The following is a 22,192-nucleotide window of genomic DNA, read 5'->3' as shown; positions in this document are numbered from 1 at the left end:
GCTCTAGGCTAGTGTTTAACAGCAGACGGCGCTCTAGGCTAGTGTTTAACATCATAAGTAAAATTGGTTTATCTCAAAAGAAAGTTGTCTCTGAACCGCTCAAACGAGTCGTTAGGAGTCTGAATCTATTTTTGCAAAGTTCACGTCACATTTGCATAATGCCGGCCTACGTTCTGTGTGGATAGGACATCTTGCTGTTAAATTTGTTCATTTAATTTTTTATAAGTCCATCGAGAATTTATATAAGTCCATCGAGAATTGTTTTGGAATGATTGTATGTATTTTTATAGTTAAAGTCTTAGTCTCTGTGGTTTTAAGAGATTTCAACCTTGGGGTCATTGAGAGTTCCTTAAGAAGAAGGAGGTCTGTTTTGTATATCTGTCGTGGGATCGAGCAGCTTCTGCCGTTAACTTGGTCGGGCCCTGAGCTGTGCCATCTCTGAACCAATCAGTCTTTTCAAAACCATCTAACATTGACAACGTTCTTCCTTTAGATGGCCATAGAGTTCTTAGCGTAGGCTGGCTGGAGCCTGGATTTTATGGTTCTAGATTGGTGATTTGGGGTCTGGAGTGTTGAGTTCTGTGTGGAATTATGTTTGAACAAATCACCTGGCAGATTCATTGTTGTTTGGTTCGCCCTCAAACCTTACAACCATCCTCAGGGAAGGATAAGAGTAACATATTGAACTTCTATAAGGCCTCGTTCACACTGCAGGTCTTGATGCCCAATTCTGATTTGTTGCCTAAATCCGATTTTTTTTCACCATCCGTTTACACGTTCTTTCAATTATGACCCATATCCGATTCATGTGTTCACACTCGCCATACTAACTGAAACATTAGGTTAAATTGGAATAGGTTAAATCATAAAGGGTTAAAGCGGAACTCGGCAACTCTAGGGAACTCGAGTCACTTCTTCGCTGATTTTCCCTTTTGTTGTCGCATGTTTTCCCCAAGAGTTCCCCCTACAGCTGTGGGGCGTATATTTCACAACACGGTCATAAAAAACTCACTTGCGGCGGCCTCCCCCCCCTCTCTACCGCTGCTCATGTGCGTTTGTTAAGATCGGAGAAAGCCAACTGTATCGTGTGGAGCTATGTCTACCGAGGTGGGTAATACATCATACATGTGTGTGTTTATGTCGAATTGCCGTAAAGCAATTTGTGTTTCGCGCTCATTCTCATTCTCACAAGACTTCCAATTTCTATCTTGCCGGGACGGTAGTCCCCAAGTTGCAAGGCTGGTTTTCCGCCTGGGAACGCTGGGGGGAGCGGGGAAAGTCACCAATATCACCACAACAGGTTGTTTAACCATCCAAATGATTTCTAGACAGTTTTATTAAGTTAAAAAAGTTACAAAGTTCTGCTTTAAAATCTCTTGCACAGATGGATGAACGCAAAATATGCTTGATGCTAAATTCTGCTTAGGGGGTCCTCCTACCTGACCCGTGAGCTATGGCTTTTGGGATTAACTTTGGTTCCCTCTACAGCCTTGGCATTTTCAGCATCAGTATGGGCACCAGTCTATTTACAGAAACGACGCCTAGATGGCAGTAGTTTAAAATGAAATGCCAACTGGTGTGTGTAATCACTCACAATATTATTGGCCTTTCTCACCATTCTGTCTTTGTAAATGTGTTCAATGCTCAGTAGTGTTATCCCTAGTAATTTGTTGGCAGTAGTAACTGTTTTTCTGATTATCTTTTTCTGTGATTCAGTGGCATTTCTAAACCAGCAGATAATATAGCAAGCTTGTTCACCTCCAACTGCATCTTTTGAAGATTTGGCAGCGTCTGCAATGACAAGGTTTAGAGCAGGGGTCTCCAACCTTATTTCATTCGAGAGCTACTTTTTTTAAAAAGGAAAGTGTCCGAGAGCTACTTATGTAATACAATACTTAAATCTCTTAAATAATGTCTCATAACTCTCATATTAACAACTCGACAGCTTAGATTTATAAGATTCTATCTCCAATATTGATATCCAAAAATATTGAGCATCAAAGTTTTTACATCCCAGCTGGCAAAACTGTTATGTAGTAAAACCTATTTTATTAATAACTACTAACAAAATATATTTTTTTTTACAAAAATAACACCACACAGGCATTAATAAACACCTAATGGATCAGATTATGTCAAAAACTCAATTTCGACCAAAAGTGGAGATAGAACCTTATAATTCTAAGCTCAAATTCTAAGCTTAGTTTTAGACCTAAGAGTTTTTGTAGGCATAAATATGTCACCCTTAAATGTCAGAGAAAAACAGAATCAGAGATCATTTTTTAGTTGATCATAACTAGAGATAAAATGGCATGAACATTTAATTTCATGGTTATAGTGACAAAAATGATCACGGTTATCACAGAATCCTGTTCAAAAAGTATAAATACTTCACAATGAAATCAATTCAAGTTTTATGTCGAAAACAGCAAATAACAAATAAAATTAGCATCAATATGTACTTTTTGTTTACATAAACATTAAAATAATAACATTAAAAATGATAGCCAGATTTTAAAAGTGTCTTGCAACATTATCTACTGACATGCATCAAGTTCAAATCAAGTTTTGACAAAAAAAAGTTGTATAAAAAGATAAATCTCACATATTTCAGCCTTTAAATATTTTTTTTTATAAAAAGAATGAGTCAAAAAAGATAAATTACTGACATTTACAATGCACATGATTAGCTTATCTTTTATTATTAATAGTAAGATTCGGTCTGATTTGCCCGTGGCGTCAGTCATTACTATGCAACCATTCACCGCGCTCTCCACAACGACAAAGATTTCCACCACTGAAAAACGCTTGCTGTAGCTTTGCTACAAGATTTATTTACGGAGAAGAGAAAAACACCTGTAGTGTTTGGGTGCACCCCCATCCTTCACGTTGACTGAGCTTTCAATGTTGTTACGGAGAGGGTGAAGCTGATTGGTTGGTTCTTGTCATATGACCTTGGCATGTGGCATTCTGAAAAGTTGCGATTTTTTTTTTTTTATCTCGCTGCACCTGGAAAAAATGAGCGCGTCGCTTCAGTTATGATTTGAACGAACTTGAGCGCAAAAGACACGATATGTGAACGGCCCCTTGGCGAGGTACCTCCAATCAGGCCACGAGCTACTGGTAGCTCGTGAGCGACGTGTTGGAGACCCCTGGTTAAGAGTATGTGCTCCACATGGGACAAACACGGCTCTGGGATTTCTTTTGAGCAGTCTGGCTTGTACTCCTTGGTACTTGCCTTTCATGTTGGCCCCATTATCAGATGCTTGCCCTATCCAATCTTCAAATGAAATCTTCAGCTCATTCAGCTTATCCAAGTTTACAGTGGACAGATTCAAGCCAGTTGTAACCTCAACATTCACAAGGCAGAGGAAGTGCTCCTTGATCTCTGGCTTTCCCCTTAAAGCCACGCTTCTCAGAATAATGGACATTTGCTCCTGGTGACTAATGTCAGGTGTACCGTCCAAGGTAATGAAGTACTTTGAGTCTCTCATTTGAGTTACTATTGCTTCCAGAATCTTGTCACTCACAAGCTATAATCTATGCTTGGTTAATAAGCATGTGTCTCTCCATCTTTAATTTTGCTGAGATGGTTTTCCATAATGTTTTGCCAGTAATTCAACCTCTTTTAGGAAGTTTCCATTATCTGGTTGGAAGAGTTTTTCAGATGAATCCCTGAATGCTAGGTATCATTCAGCCAGAGATTGGGTGATGCATATTAAACGTGTCAGGACATCCCGCCATCTCTTTCTTTCTGCCTCAAAAATGGTCTTTTGTATCTGGTCAAGAGTCTGTCCCTGACTTAGTCAAGTTCTCCCCACTTAATCATATTTTTTGTGTGTTCAGGTCTACTCTCATGGTGTTTCAGAATGGCATTGATATTTGACCAGTAATTCACACCTTCCTTGATAATTCTGTAGTCTTTTGTAGAAAAGATCTTAAAGCAAAAGCAATACACAGAATTATTTTTGATTGAGTACGTAAGCCATCTCCTGGGAATCTTTTCCCCATTTGACAGCTGTCTCTGTAATAAGCCTGAATGGAAAGCTCATCTAGACTTGTCTTTAGGGAAAGAAAAATCCAGTCCTGGTCCTCTCCAGTTGAATGGACCTCTGCATACTAACTCAGTCCTCATAAAGTCTGTTAAGTCTGTTTACTGGGTCATTTGGTGGAGTGGCAATTGTTCTATTTGGGTCTGAGCTGCTTGTATCTGATGCTGGCTGTACACCCCTGGTTGTGCTAGTGCTGGCTGAGGCTGCCTGTACTTCACCTGGGTCTGTGTTAGTCTCGCTGAAGATGGCTGTACTGTAATTTGCTGAAGCTGACTGTACTGGGTCTGTGCTAGTGCTGGCTGAGGCTGGATGTGGATCAACTGAGTCTGTGCTTGTACTGGCTGATGATCCAGCATCTCTTCCACTGACAAACTTAAGCATAGCACCTGCAAATTATAGATAACTAATTTTATAAGCTGCATCAGACCCATTCAAACTGGCTCCCCCAGATTTCCTTTTATGCATTTTCAAATATAAAATACTATTTATACAATAGCTTGGCTTGGCTTATGTAATATTTAACTAGTGAACTAGTGATGCAGATATCAAAAATGTCTTGAAAATATCTTGATTCTTGTTATATCAAGAATATCTGTGAGTGATGACGTCATTGTTAATATCAAGAATTCACTTTTTTTTACAAGTGAACATGTAATTCCTGATATCAAAAATAGACATTGTTACTAGTAAAAATTCCATTCCTAATATCAAGAATTCACATTGTAAATAGTGAAAAATGTATTCTTGAAATCAAAAATGCATTAACTGTGAATGAATAAATGAATGTCACTTTGTTTTATTATGCATGTTAAAGCAATACTTGATTTATGGTTATTATTTTCTGAGGGATATGCATCCATATTGACTAGTATGTCCAGCTAATCAACATTTTAAATTCAATATAGCCTATAAATCAATAGTCAATCAATGTCAAATTGTCAATACATTGCTTTCCTTCTTATTATTAGTTCAGGTGTTAAGAGTTGTAACTAAACATTGACTGAGACTAGATAATCATTGTCTTGTTTTAAAAGTATGTATGTGCACTTATGATAAGGAGTGCCATCACGCTAGGGTGGCCATTTCCATAACACCAAAAAGGAGGACACTTTGCGGCATTTAGTGAGGCAAGCATAATTGCATAGGACTCTGGTGTAGTCGCAACTACAATACAATTTTGTCCATCATATCGATGGTATAATGATACAGTGATTCTGAAATAGCCTACTCTATTCATTGCCAGACAATTTGATCTACGATATATATGAATGTAGACCTATGTGTAACAGAAGAGGCAAAAAAGTGTTTGTTCACAGTATTTGTATTTATTCAAGACATTGTGATGTCGGTTTCAAAAACTGACCACTGAGATGAACCGTTCTTGCAAAGTGCTCAGTGGCTGAAAACATAACATTTCTGGACTTCTGGAAATAACAGAAATACATAAATAAAAAATACATAAATAAGAAATACATAAATAAGGCGACAGCAGCAGGGTCATCATGGCCAAGCCCTTTTGTCCATTCCGGATTAAATGAGTTCTGATGTTTCGGCATGTTAACGTTATGATATGATGTAGCCAGCATGTGGACTCCACGTCGTGGAGGCTTGTTTACGTTTTTAACCAATGATATATCAGATATTTATTTCACACCACTTTCAGCCAATCATTTGTTTGACCAGAGATCTTACGGCATTAGACACTATCCTGCTGCGCCCCAATAAAGATTCTAGAGCGGGTTTATTTAGGCCGATTCAGCGAAACTCCCAAAAGGAGGACAAATGAGGCTTGAGGTTGCGCCGGACAGGGGGCTTAAGATCCGGACTGTCCGGCCAAAATCCGAACGTATGGCCACCCTACATCACACCCATATATCTTTCTGGTCTCCACAGATATTTCTGTTTCAATGGCTCCATCTCTGTCATCCCCTGGGTGTCCCTCAGTTTGTTTCATTCGTTGTCTAGTATTGTTTGTGTGTAACATGCTGTGTCGTGTCCTTGAGCTTTATCTGAGTGTACATTGTTTAATAAATTTGTTATCATTTAAACTTTTGAATCTGATTAATCATAATTGGAAAATAAAATTCCAAACTTAATTCATTCTTTATTCAAAGGGTTTGATATCTGCCAGTTTGAAAGTATTTGGGATGTATCCTAAAGAAAGCAATTAATAACAATTTTGAGAAGTTCTGAGATTACAGGTTACACACTTTTGAATTGTTTAGTTGGGCATAGGATTTAGTATACATGTTGTTGGATTTGATGTTTTACATCTCTTTTCATGTGTGTTGTTTCGTGCCATTAAACTGGTGTTAACTTGTTTTTGTTTCTTTTCACCTTAGACCTGATGACTCTGAAAGAAGAGAGTCAAGAACTGAATGCAATTGAAGAGAAAAATCAGTATGAGAAATGTCATGATTTCATGACGGAGGAAAAATCTACTAGTTACTCACAGACTCATAAAACAGGAACTGGAAACCTTAAAGTCCAGATGGGAGTTCACATTGGAGAGAGCCGTTTCACCTGCCAACTGTGTGGAAATAGTTTCAGTCGAAAAGAAAGCCTTAAAGGCCACATGAGAGTTCACACTGGGGAGAAGCCTTACTCCTGCCATCTGTGTGGAAAAAGTTTCAGTCGAAAAGAAAGCCTTAAAGGCCACTTGAAAATTCATACTGGAGAGAAGCCGTTCATATGCTCTCAGTGTGGAAAGAGATTTATACAGAAGAAAACCCTTAATACCCACATGAAAGTTCACAGTAAAGAGAAAAGGTTTGTTTGTGATCAGTGTGGAAAGAGTTTAAGATTTAAAGATAGCTGTAATAATCATCACATGAAGATTCACTTAGGAGAGAAATGTTTAACATGTCATCAGTGCGAAAGGAGTTTCCCAGACAGGAATCACCTTAATCATGTAAAAATTCACATCATTGAGAAGCCTTACATATGCCTTCACTCAGTGGCGGCTGGTGCTAAAATTTTTTGGGGGGGCACAACAAACTGAATTTTTAATTCAGGACTGAATGTAGGCTTATTGTTAAATAACAATTTAACAGTGATAATAATGTAGCTATCATAAGCCTAAAGTTTAGCTAAAACTTCAGCCGGTAGGGTTGGGAAATAGCCAATTGCCAAATAAATCTGAATTTTTGGGCTAAATGGCATAAATGGTATAATCTGAGTATTTAATTATTATTTTTCTATTTGAATAAAAAAAAACCTGTATTTTTTTTTTTTTTAATATTTAATATCCTGATCGATATTGTCCTACAAACAATGTTTATATTGAAGGTTATAAAAACAAACATAGTGCAACCTTGCTGTCTATCTGCAGTCTATCCAAAAAAGGGGTCAAATGAATCACATTACATTCTAACATTGCAACATTACAATCTAAAAACAAAATAATGTTTTTTAAAGAAGTAGTTAAATTTTCTAAACCAAAAAAAAAAAAGCTAATATCATAAAAATACACAGGTAGGTTTGAAATTATCTAGCACATTTATGTTCACCAACAACAACAACAAATATTCAACAACAAATGTTTTAGCTAAATATATTTATAATTTAGTGCTAATGTATATTAGTCAGAATAATTGCGCTCAGACTATTCTATTGCGCTCCGTCTGTTCGGCGCGCATGCACGCGGGGGCGCTCGTTCACGGAAGTATAGCTTGCAGAAAGCTCGCCCACTCATGACGGCAAACTGGACTTTCTAACATTTACAGATGGAGAATATGTCCGTGAAATGTAAGTTATGCACTGAGGAAATTATTGGATGTCACTTCAGCTTATGGCTAAATACTAATAGAGGTACATTTGTTTCCACCAATCGCTGCACAAGTTTAAGGTTACGTATGATGACGAAAGCACGTTAGTGCGAGCCCTCCCGGAACCCATAGAGAATGCATTGCAGTGCCTGCAGTTCGAAAAAAAAAAATCTTTGAATGTAAGTCTATGGGAAGACTCTGGGCGATTCTCAGCCAGAGTGAAATCGCCCAAAAAGAGGCGGTACTCCACAGAACGTGACTCGGCGCTGATTGGACTATATCCAGAGGCAGAACAACAGTGAGTGACTGCTAGCGTAACTCTGTGGTTGAATGAGATAGTGATAGAAAGTCCCTTTCACACTTAGGTGGTGCGTCGCCCGATCGCCCTAATGAAGAAACCGCCGCTGCCTTCACTGCGGAAAGTGTTTCACAAGAAGTATAAACCTTGAGAATCACATGAGAGTTCACACTGGAGAAAAGCCTTTCACGTGCCCTCAATGTGGAAAGAGCTTCAGGGTTAAAGGAAACCTTACTATTCACATGAGAGCTCACACTGGAGAGAAGCCTTACAAGTGTCTTCAGTGTGTGAAGAGTTTCTCATATCACACAGAGCTGAAACGGCATTTGCAAACTCATTCAGAAAGAAAATAGCCATTTTCCTCAGTGTGACGAGAGGTTTAGAAAAATGTCAACAATCATCTACGCATTCACTCTGGAGTTGTGATCAGTGCAATAAAACTTCACACTTACAAATACATATATAAAGTCATGTAATGTTTGTGTTCTTTGGTATGGCAATAGAAAATGTGTATCTGTTAGAAATCAAGGCTCCTTTCACACCACAGCTGAGTGTGGGCTTCATCTGAGGACGGCCCTGTTTTCAACACTGTCTGAATGATTTTGAGATCCATCTCTTCACACAGGGGACTCACACTGATAGACTCACACATAAAGGCCCTGATATACTTCAAGCAAAATCTAACAAACTGATGTGACAATTTCATACAAAATTTCATACAATTTCATACAAAATACAAAGTTAATTTGGAGTTCGTTTTGGGAATTCAAAGCAGCTTTCCAAAGCAAACTTTCTGGAAAAGTTCACTACGGCTGGTAAACAACGTTGTACTCTCATTGGTCCATGACGATGATGTAATAGGTAGGTGTGGCTCTGAGGCTCCGACTTATTTCACATGGGAGTCTTCCAGGGCTCGACAATAAGGACTGCCCGGGGCCAGCGTTAAAGACACTCGGGCGATCCGGCCAGTGCTCCATCCTCACTGAAGTGGATAACTTGCGCCTTTTTAAGCCTTGTTAATTAAATATTCAAGCGCACATAGACGCGAAAGTACTCGCGTCTCTGTTTGGTAGGCTAGTTGCGCGCTGTGTGATCAGTTTTGTGTGCGCAGAGACGCAAACAGGTCTACCTCCGCTCTGCCGAATGTCTTCCACAGCAACTGGACTGTCTGTGGGTGTAAAGACCATTCCCCTGCCGGAACATTGTTTCTGGACAGTCTGTCTGGTCCTATATTTAGAAGGCCTGGCACGTGCACCGCTCTCAGCGAGCACAGGTTGTGCTGAGCCCATACCAGGAGGTGTTCTGTCAGCCTGTAAAGGTTTCGAGACCTGATACCTCCCTGGTGATTTATATAAGCCACCACTGACATGTTGTCCGAACGGACCAAGACGTGGTGTCCTCTTATCTGGGGACAAAAAATGCGTCAGCGTGTTGTCTACCGCCAGCATTTCCAGGCAGTTTACATGCAGAAGCTTCTCCCGTTCTGACCACTGGCCGAAGAACGGCCTGCCCTCGAGCAGTGCTCCCCATCCCGAGGTGGAGGCGTCCGTAGACACCACCTTCACACTCGAGGAAGTCCCCAGGCTTACAACTGATTGGTACCAGTCGATCACTCTCCAAGGTTTCAGAGCTGAGGCGCATTTCTGATCGACCTTGAGGCGGAACAGACCGGAAGCCCATGCTCAGCTTGGTACTCGCGCTTTCAGCCAGAACTGCAGTGGGCGCATGCGAAGCAGACCCAGCTGAAGTACTGACAATGCTGACCCAGCATCCTCTGAAATTTTCTGAGCGGGACAATAGCGCCGCAGCGGAAGGTTTCCGTCATGCGCTGAATATTTAGTGTGCGCTGTGGCGATAGCTGCGCTGTCATAGACAGCGAGTCCAGCTCTGTGCCCAGAAAAGAGGTTTTCTGACTGGGAGACAGTGAACTCTTTGCCCAATTGACTCTGAGACCCAGATTCTCGAGGTGTTCGAGTAAAATGGTCCTGTGCTTTATGAGCTCTGAGTGTGATTGAGCTAGAATCAGCCAATCGTCCAAGTAGTTAAACACTCGCATTCCCCGAAGTTTCAGGGGTGCGAGCGCCGCGTCCATGCACATCGTGAATGTACGGGGTGCTAGGGACAGGCCAAACGGTAGGACTGTGTATTGATATGCCTGGCCCTCAAAGGAGAATCTCAAAAATCGCCTGTGACGTGACGCTATTTGTATTTGGAAATACGCGTCCTTCAGATCTATTGACATGGCGAATTTGCGCAAGGATTTTCCTGGTCGTGAGCATTCTGAACCTGCGTTTCGAAAGCGCTTTGTTCAGCTGTCTTAGATCTAGAATGGGTCTGAGACCCCCATCTCTTTTCGGTACCAGAAAATATCTGCTGCAATATCTTGCTGAGAGAGAGCGAGCGGGGGGAACCCCGTGGGGCTTTTCATGTCTGTGAGTGAATGTGGGCGCGTGACAGCGGGCACATTTACTACACTGAAAACACTGTCGGCTTGAGCTGACTGTATGTGTGTTGGTTCTCTTACGAGAGATACTCTCGTACTGCGTAGAATACGCTAGGGGAAAATCCTTTTCCACGAGAATACTGAAGCCAAAAAAATTATCCTTTAATTTTGTATTAATGTAAAACGCGTTGCGGCAGCATACAGACATAGGCGAGGCAGCTCGCGCGCCTATTGGCTGGTCTGCTGGCAACTGCTTAAGCCTATCGAGCGAGACCTAGAGTGACGTCAGACCCAATGAGGGCGCTTCGCGCCCTCTGCGTCACGTCCCGCCGAAACGGGCGTGGCTTAGGTCTATAAATACCGCTCGCAGGCATTATTTCTCTGATTTTTCATCCTTCAGCGAAGCAACTCACATCGCTGGATCCGAGAAGAAGCCGCGCTGTTGAAGGAGCACCTCAGCGGGACGAGTCGAAGAAGCTGCTGGCCGCGCCGCCTTCATCGCCTTCCTGCTGCGCTATCCAGCGCCTATATCCTTTTCATTGCACTGTGTGTGTGTGTTCGCCGGCGCGACTCACACTATCTAAAAGAGCTGCGTCTTTTTCAAGATGCCTGCTTGTGGCTCGTGCAGAGCCGCACTCAGCGACGGGGACCGCCATGTCATCTGCGCTTCCTGCCTGGGTCAAGAACACGCAGCTCTCGCACTCGCTGATGGCGGCTGCCATCACTGCGAGCTGTTGCCTTTAGCGACTCTGAGGACTCGCTTGGCACTGTTCACCGAGACTGCGCCCACACCTGCTGTTGTGCCGCGCCGTAAGAAGCGCCGCGCTCAGCGGATCCCGGAGCCCTCTCTCAGCCGTCAAAGCTCGCCGGTGCGCCCACCTGCTTCTCCGGTTTCATCAGCTTCGCTCACGGACGGACAGCGGCCGCGGTCTGCCGCCGCTTCTGTCGATGACGCTGATGAGATCGACGCGCTGCTTCGAGAGGAGGATTCCTGCTCTCTCATAGCATCAGGCAGTGAGGATTGGGCGGGCTCTGAGGACCCCACCCCTCCTGCCCGTGCTTCTACGGGAAAGAGAGCGAGCATTGAGGCGGAGCTCATGCGCGTGCTCACTCAGGCCACGGCGAGCCTCGGCCTCGAGTGGATTACGCCTGAGCAGCCTGCTCATAACCGGCTGGATGGCTACTTCCTGCCTGGGGAGCGCGTTTCACCTGCATCCAAGCCAGCGCCCTTTCTTCCTGAGCTTCATGAAGAAGTCGCTAAATCTTGGGGCTCCCCTTTTTCGGCCAGGACTCGGTCCTCTGTCTCTTTGGCGTTCTCCGCTGTTGACGACGCAAAGAACAGAGGCTACCACTCCCTGCCGCCGGTTGAAGAGGCTATCGCAGCGCACTTATGCCCGCCCTCCGCTGGACGGCGTGCTAAGATGGCGCTGCCCTCAAAAGCCTGCCGCACGACGTCAACCCTGCTCCGCCGCGCTTTCTCCGCCGCCGGGCAGGCCGCGTCAGCGTTGCACACCATGGCCACGCTTCAGATATACCAGGCCGATCTCCTCCGCCAGCTGGACGAGAAAGGACCTGACGCAATCTGTGTGCCGGACTTGAGGAGCGCTACAGACCTCGCTCTTCGCGCCACCAAGTCAGCAGCACAGGCCATCGGACGGAGCATGGCCTCGCTCACCGTGTCTGAGAGACATCTGTGGCTTACGCTCTCTGACATGTCTGAGTCGGAGCGCACCGCGTTCCTCGACGCGCCGCTTTCCCCTGCCGGCCTCTTCGGAACCTCGGTCAAAGATTTCGCCGATAGGTTCGCTGAGGTGCAGAAAGCGACCCAGGCCATGAAGCACTTCCTCCCGAAGCGCTCCAGTTCTGCAGCAGGCCGTGCGAAACCGTCTGCTCAGAGCTCACAGCCTAAGCCTCCGCCCGCCGCCTCCTCTTCTCAACGCCGCCAAGCCCAGAGCTCGAGACCGCGCTCTCGCTCATCCGGCCGCCGCCCCGCCCCGCGTGGCCCGCGGCAGAAGGTTGTGTTGAAGCCAGAGGCCCCGAAATCATCCTAGCACGCCTAGGAAAGCGACGGTGTCCAAGTCCCGCTGCGGCCGGACTTCCACCAAAGCTTGCCGCTCGTCCAGTTCCAGGAAATGTGACTGGTCCAGCGTATTTAGCAGCCAACAAGCCGGTTCCATTACCCGCTTGCCTGCACACAAAAGCCGTTTTTACGGCTACCCAGATAAATCCCTTAAAGAGTGTATTTTCTGGTGTCCCGGCCACGGCCGACGGTGTTTCATGTGTAGAAAAAATGCCCGCTACTCAGCGCCCATTCCTACACACAAGCACAGCCCTTCACACAGGGCGCGCGCACATAAAATCGACTCAGATCGATTGCGCTTCAAATGTAGCAAAAGTGCCCACTACCCAGTGCCCACTAACGCTACTTCCCACATGTCTCACGGTCCCTGTGAATACAGGACCCGTATGCATATGCTCTGCTCACGCGAGCAATGCTGTAAAGGTGGTGTACGTGCCCGCCGCTCCGCGCCCACGCCCACACACAGACATGAAACTAGCCCAGCCCTCCTCCTCTCAGCTAAACACTGCGGAGGAATCGAGCGCGGGCATTCTGCCCGCTGTTATCAGCGCGCCCCCTGCCTCAGATGTCATGAGCGCGACGCTTATGTCACAGCACACAAAAGCCGCTGTATCGCGAGCCGATCAGAGCGCGCTTCGCATCCGTCCCCTAGCTACTCGCGCACCTGCGTGGGAAAAGCTTCCCGGGGTTTCGAGATGGGTGCTGAACATCATAAAAGGAGGCTATTCGCTGCAGTTTCGCCGACGCCCTCGCCGCTTCATGGCGCGCGTCGAGACCACGGAAGAATCGAAAGTAGCCCATCTACTTCGAGCCGAGATTTTGAAACTGTTGAGCAAAGGGGCTATAGAACCCCTATCTCAAGCTCAAAGCGAGGGGGGGCTTTACAGCAGATACTTCCTGGTGCCCAAAAAAGACGGGGGTCTCAGACCCATACTAGATCTGCGGCAGTTGAACAGAGCGCTTATGAAGCGCCAGTTCAGGATGCTCACAACCAGAAAAATCCTCGCGCACGTCCGCCAGGGGGACTGGTTTGTGTCAATAGATCTAAAAGACGCGTATTTTCAAATACAGATAGCGTCACGTCACAGGCGATTTTTGAGATTCGCCTTCGAGGGCCAGGCATATCAGTACACAGTCCTGCCTTTCGGCTTGTCCCTGGCACCCCGTACATTTACGAAGTGCATGGACGCAGCGCTCGCACCCCTCAGATTACGGGGCATACGAGTGCTGAACTATCTGGACGACTGGCTGATTCTAGCCCAATCTCACTCAGAGCTCGTAGAGCACAGGACCATTTTACTCGATCACCTCGAGAATCTCGGTCTCGCAGTGAATTGGGAGAAGAGCTCACTTTTCCCCAGACAGATTATATCTTTTCTGGGAATAGAGCTGAACTCGCTGCTAATGACAGCACGCCTGTCATCTCAGCGCACACTAGACATTCGTCGCGCAGCCGGCGCGTTCCGCTGCGGCGCGATAGTCCCTCTCAAAGCCTTTCAAAGGATGCTCGGCCTGATGGCCTCAGCATCTTCAGTTCTCCAGTTGGGCCTTCTGCGCATGCGCCCACTGCAGTTCTGGCTCAGAAAGAGAGTACCACGCTCAGCGTGGGCCTCCGGTCAGCTTCGCGTCAAGGTCAATCGAGCATGCATTGCAGCTTTGAAACCTTGGGAGGCAAAAGACTGGTACCAATCAGGTGTAAGCCTGGGGACTTCCTCGAGAGTGATGGTGGTGTCCACGGACGCATCCACCTCGGGATGGGGAGCGCTGCTCGAGGGCAGACCGTTTTTTGGCCTATGGTCAAAGCGGGAGAAGCTCTTACATATCAACTGCCTCGAAATGTTGGCAGTGAGCAAAGCGCTCACGCGTTTTTGTCCCCTCATACAGGGGCACCACGTGCTAATACGTTCAGACAACGTCTCAGGTGCTAATACGTTCAGACAACGTCTCAGTGGTGTCCAACATAAATCGCCAGGGCGGCCTCAGGTCCCTGACTCTGTACAGGCTAACCAGGCGCCTCCTGATATGGGCCCGCAGCAACCTGCTCTCGCTGAGAGCAGCGCACGTGCCAGGGCTCCTAAACATAGGACCAGACAGACTGTCCAGGAACCAAGTTCCGACAGGAGAATGGTCTTTGCACCCACAGACAGTCCAGCTGCTGTGGAAGAAATTCGGCAGAGCGGAAGTAGACCTGTTCGCGTCTCAGGAAAACGCTCACTGTCCAGAATTTTTCTCGAAGAGCAAGGACGCGCTGACCCACGAGTGGCCTCGCCGTCCTCTCTACGCTTTTCCCCCCGTCTCCCTCCTGACTCAGGTGATAGAACGGGTCAGGGAAGAAGGATGCTCAGTGCTGCTTGTAGCCCCACTTTGGATGAGCCAACCTTGGTTCCCAATCGTGATGCAGTTAGCAAGCACCGCCCCGTGGCCAGTGCCTCTGAGGAGGGATCTCCTCTCTCAAGCCAACGGCTCGATTTGGCATCCTCACCCAGAGCTGTGGTCCCTCCATGTGTGGGCCATCAACGGGTACCCGCTGACCTCCCACAGGGAGTGCTAAACACTATCACACAGGCCAGAGCTCCGTCTACGCGACGTCTCTATGCCTCAAAATGGTCAGTGTTCTCTAGCTGGTGCACAGCTCGTGGTGTGTCACCCCTGTATTGCGGTGTGACGGAGGTTCTTTCCTTCCTACAGGAGCTGTTGGATAAGGGCAGGTCCCCTTCCACGCTCAAAGTCTATGTAGCGGCCATAGCAGTGTTCTCTTCGACCACGCTCGGCCAGTCTATTGGAAGGAATGATTTAGTTATTCGCTTCCTTCGTGGAGCTAAGAGACTGAATCCTCCCAGACCTCCCACAGTCCCTATATGGGACCTTTCTACGGTACTGGAAGCCATGAAAGGTCATCCATTTGAGCCCTTGCAGGAGATTGATCTTAAACACCTGTCTTTTAAGACGGCGTTTCTTCTGGCTCTCGCTTCAGTGAAGCGCATAGGGGACTTACACGCGCTCTCAGTAAGCGCGACGTGCATGGAATTTGGGCCGAATGACTCTAGAGTTATACTCAAACCTAAGCACGGTTATGTTCCTAAATCCCTCAATACACCGTTCAGAGCACAGGTCATTTCCCTGTCGGCCCTGCCGGTCACTGAAGGAAATATGGACGAAAGCTCCCTTTGCCCAGTCAGGGCGTTAAGAGCTTATGTGTCTCGCTCGTCTGTTTTCAGACAGACGGAGCAGCTATTTGTTTCGTTCAGCGGACGTTCTAAGGGACAAGCCGCTTCGAAACAGACCCTATCCAGATGGGTAGTGGACGCGATAGCGCTAGCTTACACAACCAAGGGCATGCAGTGCCCGCTGGGTGTCAAAGCGCACTCCACGAGAAGCATGGCTTCATCGTGGGCATGGTCAAGTGGGATTGCCTTGCAAGATATTTGTATGGCGGCAGGCTGGGCCTCTCCGTCTACATTTATAAGGTTTTACAACCTAGAGGTTCCCGCACTACAGGCCAGACTACTGTCGGTCTAGTATGGCCAAAATCTCATAGCTGGCGCTGTCAGTTATGCAGCTATTGAGTATTGCGATCCTTGCTCTATGCTGCTATAAGGAAGATAGTGGCTAACCCCCCTTTCTTCCAGGATTCCCTGTGGGTCCCCTGGGTGATTATGTACTGTATGAACTCCGGGCTGTCGCCCTTGAGTCTATGGTATCAGATCCCAGCACGCACGGCGTTTTACAGTAGGTTCCCCTAGCGTATTCTACGCAGTACGAGAGTATCTCTCGTAAGAGAACGTACTCGGTTACTAACGTAACCTCGGTTCTCTCTAGAGAGAGGAACGAGTACTGCGTATCCTGCCGTGCCTGCACGCGCTCTGGTTGCTTCGACTATGAAAAACCAGAGAAATAATGCCTGCGAGCGGTATTTATAGACCTAAGCCACGCCCGTTTCGGCGGGACGTGACGCAGAGGGCGCGAAGCGCCCTCATTGGGTCTGACGTCACTCTAGGTCTCGCTCGATAGGCTTAAGCAGTTGCCAGCAGACCAGCCAATAGGCGCGCGAGCTGCCTCGCCTATGTCTGTATGCTGCCGCAACGCGTTTTACATTAATACAAAATTAAAGGATAATTTTTTTGGCTTCAGTATTCTCGTGGAAAAGGATTTTCCCCTAGCGTATTCTACGCAGTACTCGTTCCTCTCTCTAGAGAGAACCGAGGTTACGTTAGTAACTGAGTACGTTTCGCTTTTACAGAAACCGTGAGACATGCAGTGTGTAGTGTTTGTGGGCACATTCACTACATTTAATGCACATCGACATGAGTCGATTTTATGTGTGCGAGCCCTGTGGGGCGGCTTGTGTGTAGGAATGAGCACTGGGCAGTGGGCATTTTTACTACACTCATAACACCATCGGCCGTGGCCGGAATACCAGGAAATACACTCTTTGAGAGATTCATCTGGGTCGCCGTAAAAATGGTGTTTGTGTGCAGGCAAGCGGGCCGTGGTACCGGCTTGTTTACTGCAGAATACACTGGAACAGTCGCATTTTCTAGAACTGAACGAACGAGAAGTTTTGGTGAAAGTCTGGCCGCAGCGGGACTTGAACACCGTCGTTTTCCTAGGCGGGCTAGGAAGACTTTGAGGCCTCGGGCTGTATCTCAATCTTCGGCCGGGGCCCACGCGGGGGGCGGCGGCTGGCAGAGTGAGAGTGCGGTCCCGGGCTTCGGGCCTGTCGACGCTGTGAGGTGGCGGCGGAGGCGGTCGGAGGCTGCAGCTGGGAGCTACGAGCAGACGGCTGTTTAGAGCGGCCTGTTGCGGAGCTGGAGCGCTTTGGCAGAAAATGTTTTTGGCAGAACACGCGGCGGTGTAAGCGCGACTGTGCATGGCTGAAGTCGTGCGGCAAGCTTTGGATGGTAGCGCCGTCTTAGCGCGCCGTCCAGCAGAGGGCGGGCAAAGATGGGCCGCTACAGCTTCTTCCACCAGAGGAAGAGAATGGTAGCCTCTGTCTTTAGCACCGTCCACCACGGACAATGCTGCTGAAGCCGAGGTACGCAACCTGGCTGAGAAGGGGGAGCTCCAAGACTTTGCAAGTTCTTCATGAAGCTCAGGAAGAAACGGCGCGGGTCTACAAGGCGGCGAAACGCGGTCTCTTTGCAGGAAAAGACCATCCAGCCGGTTGTGTGCAGGCTCCGCGGGCGTCGACCACTCGAGGCCGAGGTTCTCCACGTGCAGAGCGGCGTTCGCGCTCAGTCTAGCTCACACACAGCGAGTCTGCTGCGGTGCGGTGGCCCTGCAACTCGACTAGACTGAGCTGCCCCGGACAGAACCTCTGAAGGTGAAGTGAGTTTCCCCAGGTGTAGTTTAAACACACGTTTAACTTACAGTTACATTTGTAATGAATGTATTGTATGCTAAAGACAATTCAGCATCAGCAAAAACAGCGAGTCTATTACGTTAGCAAAATCAGCGGTCAAAAATCGCTCCCTCGTGATTTGTAAGAGCACTCTTCCCTTTGATTAGCCTTTTTTTTTATTTAAGTAAAGACAAGAACAGCTTAATAAAAAAATATAAAATATTGATGGCGGCGCTAGGGCTGGGTAGAGCCAGAGAGAGAAACAGAATGTTTTTATTAAAGCCCCGAATATTTTGTTAAATTGTCTTTCTCATAGAGCAAAACAATGAATCAGAAAAACAAATGTGAATAAGATTACAGCGGCCGCGATTACGTAATCATAAACAGTGCATATTACATTTTTATTTAGGCTATATTTTCCCTTTGCATAAAGGTACTTTTGACCATAGATATCATATAAAGGCCCTAACCCTTTATATGATATCTATGCTTTTGACGTGCTTTTGCAGCGTTGAGCATTGTTGTAGCCAATCAGAGACATGTCTGTTGATCACATCGGCCAATCAGAGGCGTTTTAAAAAATGAGTCTCTGTGTTGAAGATGTGTTTTGCGTGAGCTCATGAGTTCACGTTCGTGTTTGACTCCAAACCTGTCATTATTATTGGCAATAAACTTAAGATGCAAATAAGAGATTCACTTGATATTATTATTGATGCTGCTCTGATGCACTACATAACGCTCTGTTTGTTGTTAGGAAGACTAAAAGTTCAGCAGTCCAGCTCATCAATATCAAAATGATTGACGTTAAAGAAGTTAACGAATGCCAGGTCAAATGTAAGTAGATCATTTTTTTATATTTGACTGTTTTACAATGGAAAAGTTCAACTACCGACACTATCCGGTGACGAAAATTACTTTTTTCGCCAACTTTTTTTTCTTTCTTTTTTTTTTATTATTAAATTTTGCCGTTTTGAAATGAAAATATGCTATAATTGCCTTGATTCATTTAGAGAGAATGCATGTTTAATTAAAAATAATAAATAAGTTGCAAATAGTTACAATTATTTCACTAATACAACAAGACTTTCTTTTTCTTTATTTTTCACTTAAATCACTTTTATGATTAATTAATTCCTTTAAATAAAAATACCCAATTTTAGTTTGGGCTGAAGCACCGAATATCCAATGCCCTTAGAACCGCCCCATAATCCATAATTTTACTGATGGGTGCCGATGACGTCTCGGCCGTGACCCTGTTGTGTTCCAGTGGCTCCATCGCCGCCCATCTACGTTACACCGACATTACGTTACAACTCACAATACAGTGCCAGTTAGGAGATCGATCATTTGATTAGCTAAGCAGTCCTAAATCCAATTCCTCTCAGATATCACAGCAATGAAACCAGCCATTCCTGTTGTGAATTAAAAACCGTTGTAGTGTGTAAGGGCATGATTAAACAATAACTACTGTAGTTAAAAAGTGTTTTTGTGTTTGTTTTGTTAAAGCAATTCATATATAGGGATTCCCATGTACCGTCTACCCCTGCCACCCTGCCAAGACCTCTTGCCACCCCTTTGCCCCCTCATGTAAAATATTCTAGATCCGCCACTGCATGTTAGTAAAATATTTTGGTCATACAGAATAAAAATTCTATTCATTTTCCACTGAATTATGCGATCTGAAGAGCTCAAACAGCGCACGGAGCGAGATGTGTGTCTCTTCTTCCTGATTTGCGTCAGATTTGACCTCAGACATTTATCATTCGCTGTACCAGACTTCAATCATCTCACATGCTTCAACGTGACCTCTTCTGCATGACGCGTCCTGTGTACACTTCCTGATTCTGGCATCCGTGATAACAAAGCGAAAGTGACATCTCTTCACCTGAAACAAGTAGCTAATAAATGCACGATACGAAGTATTTGTGTTTTGTGGGTGATTTTCGTGCGATTTGGGGTTTTCATATGAATAAAGTATGTTTACAGAATGCATATGCTAGGTAATGATAGCCCATAGCTTCATCTAAAATGCTAAATATAACATATTTCAAAATCTTTTTATGACTTGAAACAATTTTAAACCGCGTTTACCTTTAAAAAGGTAACGCAATATTAATAAATTAAATTGTGTCATGTAGCTTGAGGCTACCTGTTGTGCTAATGCACCTGCTGCAGGAGCTTTCTATTCCATAGTCATTTAAAAAAAATAATTCGCATTTAAAAGTTCCAGGAATAGTTTTTTGTTGTTTGTTTTCTAACAAGACTTAAGTTAATAGGTGGATTATTCGTTTATGGGGGGTACATTAGTTGTCAATGCCCAAGCATTATGCCAGAAGAAAGGCTATAATGGCTGATTTCAAACAAAAGAATAAGGATAAAAGATTAATGAAGATCAAGTCTCATAACGGCAGAGGTGTGAAAGGTTGGTCGATTTAAATTAAAAGAACATGAATGGGCCAGTTCTCCTCGCCAGACATTAGTCAGAGACAGTAAATGAGTGTTTAGAGGGCAATAAACTATTTGACGAGATTATTGTTAGCCTTCTCTGAAAATTCTCCAAATCCTCCCCTGACATGGTCTCACAATAGGCTTCACAAAATGCATAATTTTCGAGATATCATCCTCAGACTTGAAATGAAGCATGAACACAATTGTGGCTAGTTGCTATCTAAAAGTTACTATCCTAAATTCACATAATATTTTTATACATTTAATAAATATATTCTTAATATTTGTTGTTTTTGTTTTTATGTTTGAGCTTATATATCTCAATATTAATAACAGTCTGGTTAATTTTGAGTCTTGAACTATAAACTCTCAAGGGTTGGCTTTCTAAATATATGTTGGTTATGTGTCTATTCAGAATGACTTATGAGCAGCAACCTTTTTATTTTGGGTATGTCATGTACTGTATGTATATATGTCCTGACTGGTGCACAGAACTTTAGAAAGTGAAGGGTTTATAATTTAATATGTTTTCAGATATGCTTCCTTACATAACATCACAGTGAAGAATACTGATTTTCGCTTTTAAGGTTAAGATCTCAGCAAAGTTGCAATTCCTGTTTTCTTTAATGGCTCTTCGAGCCCCAGTTTCACTCAGACTGATGGGATTAGCACACGAATGATTACCCAAATGGCTCTTGGAGCCTTATGCTGATTGAATTAGGATTGGCCAGACCCTCACAGTCTAGAGTGTTACCTTAACCTGTATACCTAATTTGCATGCTTTGTTCAACCTCAATGTAAATCCCTCCCCCTAAATATCTATAAATTTGCAAGGCAACTCTCTTGAGTTAGTCTTGATGATGATGATGATGAACTACTGACTACTTGGAAGAATAAATGTCTTCTGCTTATAAGATCCATCTCAAGTCTCCTGGTCTCTACTTTGAAGAAAGAAAAAACTTTACAACAAAAGCATGTCATCACTTCTTACAGAGAGATCTTGTGTTGTGAGCAGACAGTTATTGATTGTATTGTGCGAGTTTGAATGTTTTAAGAGTATTAGAGACTGAGTATTGCTTGTTTGTTTGAACTGAATATTGTTTGTATCTGAGGAACTTTGTTGGCATATTTGACCCCTTTGCCTGTTTTCTGACGCTGATTTTGGATTGCCCTTTCAATTTTGTTTGCTTAGTTGTAAATATATATTGTAAATATTGTGTATCTGGGAAAGTAAAGAGTCTGACGCCACTTTTGTTTATTGTAAAGAGGTTTAAAAAGAAAGTTTGTTATTTTGTCCCAGTCAGCTCCTGAATCAAAAGTCCCAAATTAAGACAATAAATAATCATTGTACCAAATTCTTTCATTCTGCACTCTTTTCCCTACACTAGGCATAACAGACAACAGGTTTAAAAAAGGAGCAATTTCAACAAGCATCTGTGCATTCACTCTGGAGAAAGTCAATTAAATTGTGATCAGAGCAATAAAAACATCATTATTACAAATACATATGAAAAGTTCGGTAAATGTGAGACCCTGTTTGTGTACTTTGTTAGTACGGCAATAGAAAATGTGTATCTGTTTGAAGTCAAGGCTACTTCCACACCGCTGCTGAATGTGGGCTTCATCTGACTGTCTGCCTTCATGACTACTTTTAATTTGTATGATCTTTTATTCATATCCTTCACCTCTCTATAATTATTAAAGTTGAAAGCTGGCGATTCAATTTAACCTTTATTGGAATGCATCGTGGACATTAAAGTGTG

The sequence above is a fragment of the Scardinius erythrophthalmus genome, assembly GCF_964197995.2.
Source record: "Scardinius erythrophthalmus genome assembly, chromosome: 4".
Classification (NCBI taxonomy): domain Eukaryota; kingdom Metazoa; phylum Chordata; class Actinopteri; order Cypriniformes; family Leuciscidae; genus Scardinius; species Scardinius erythrophthalmus.
The sequence above is the reverse complement of the archived record's forward strand: the minus strand, read 5'-3'. Positions refer to the sequence as shown.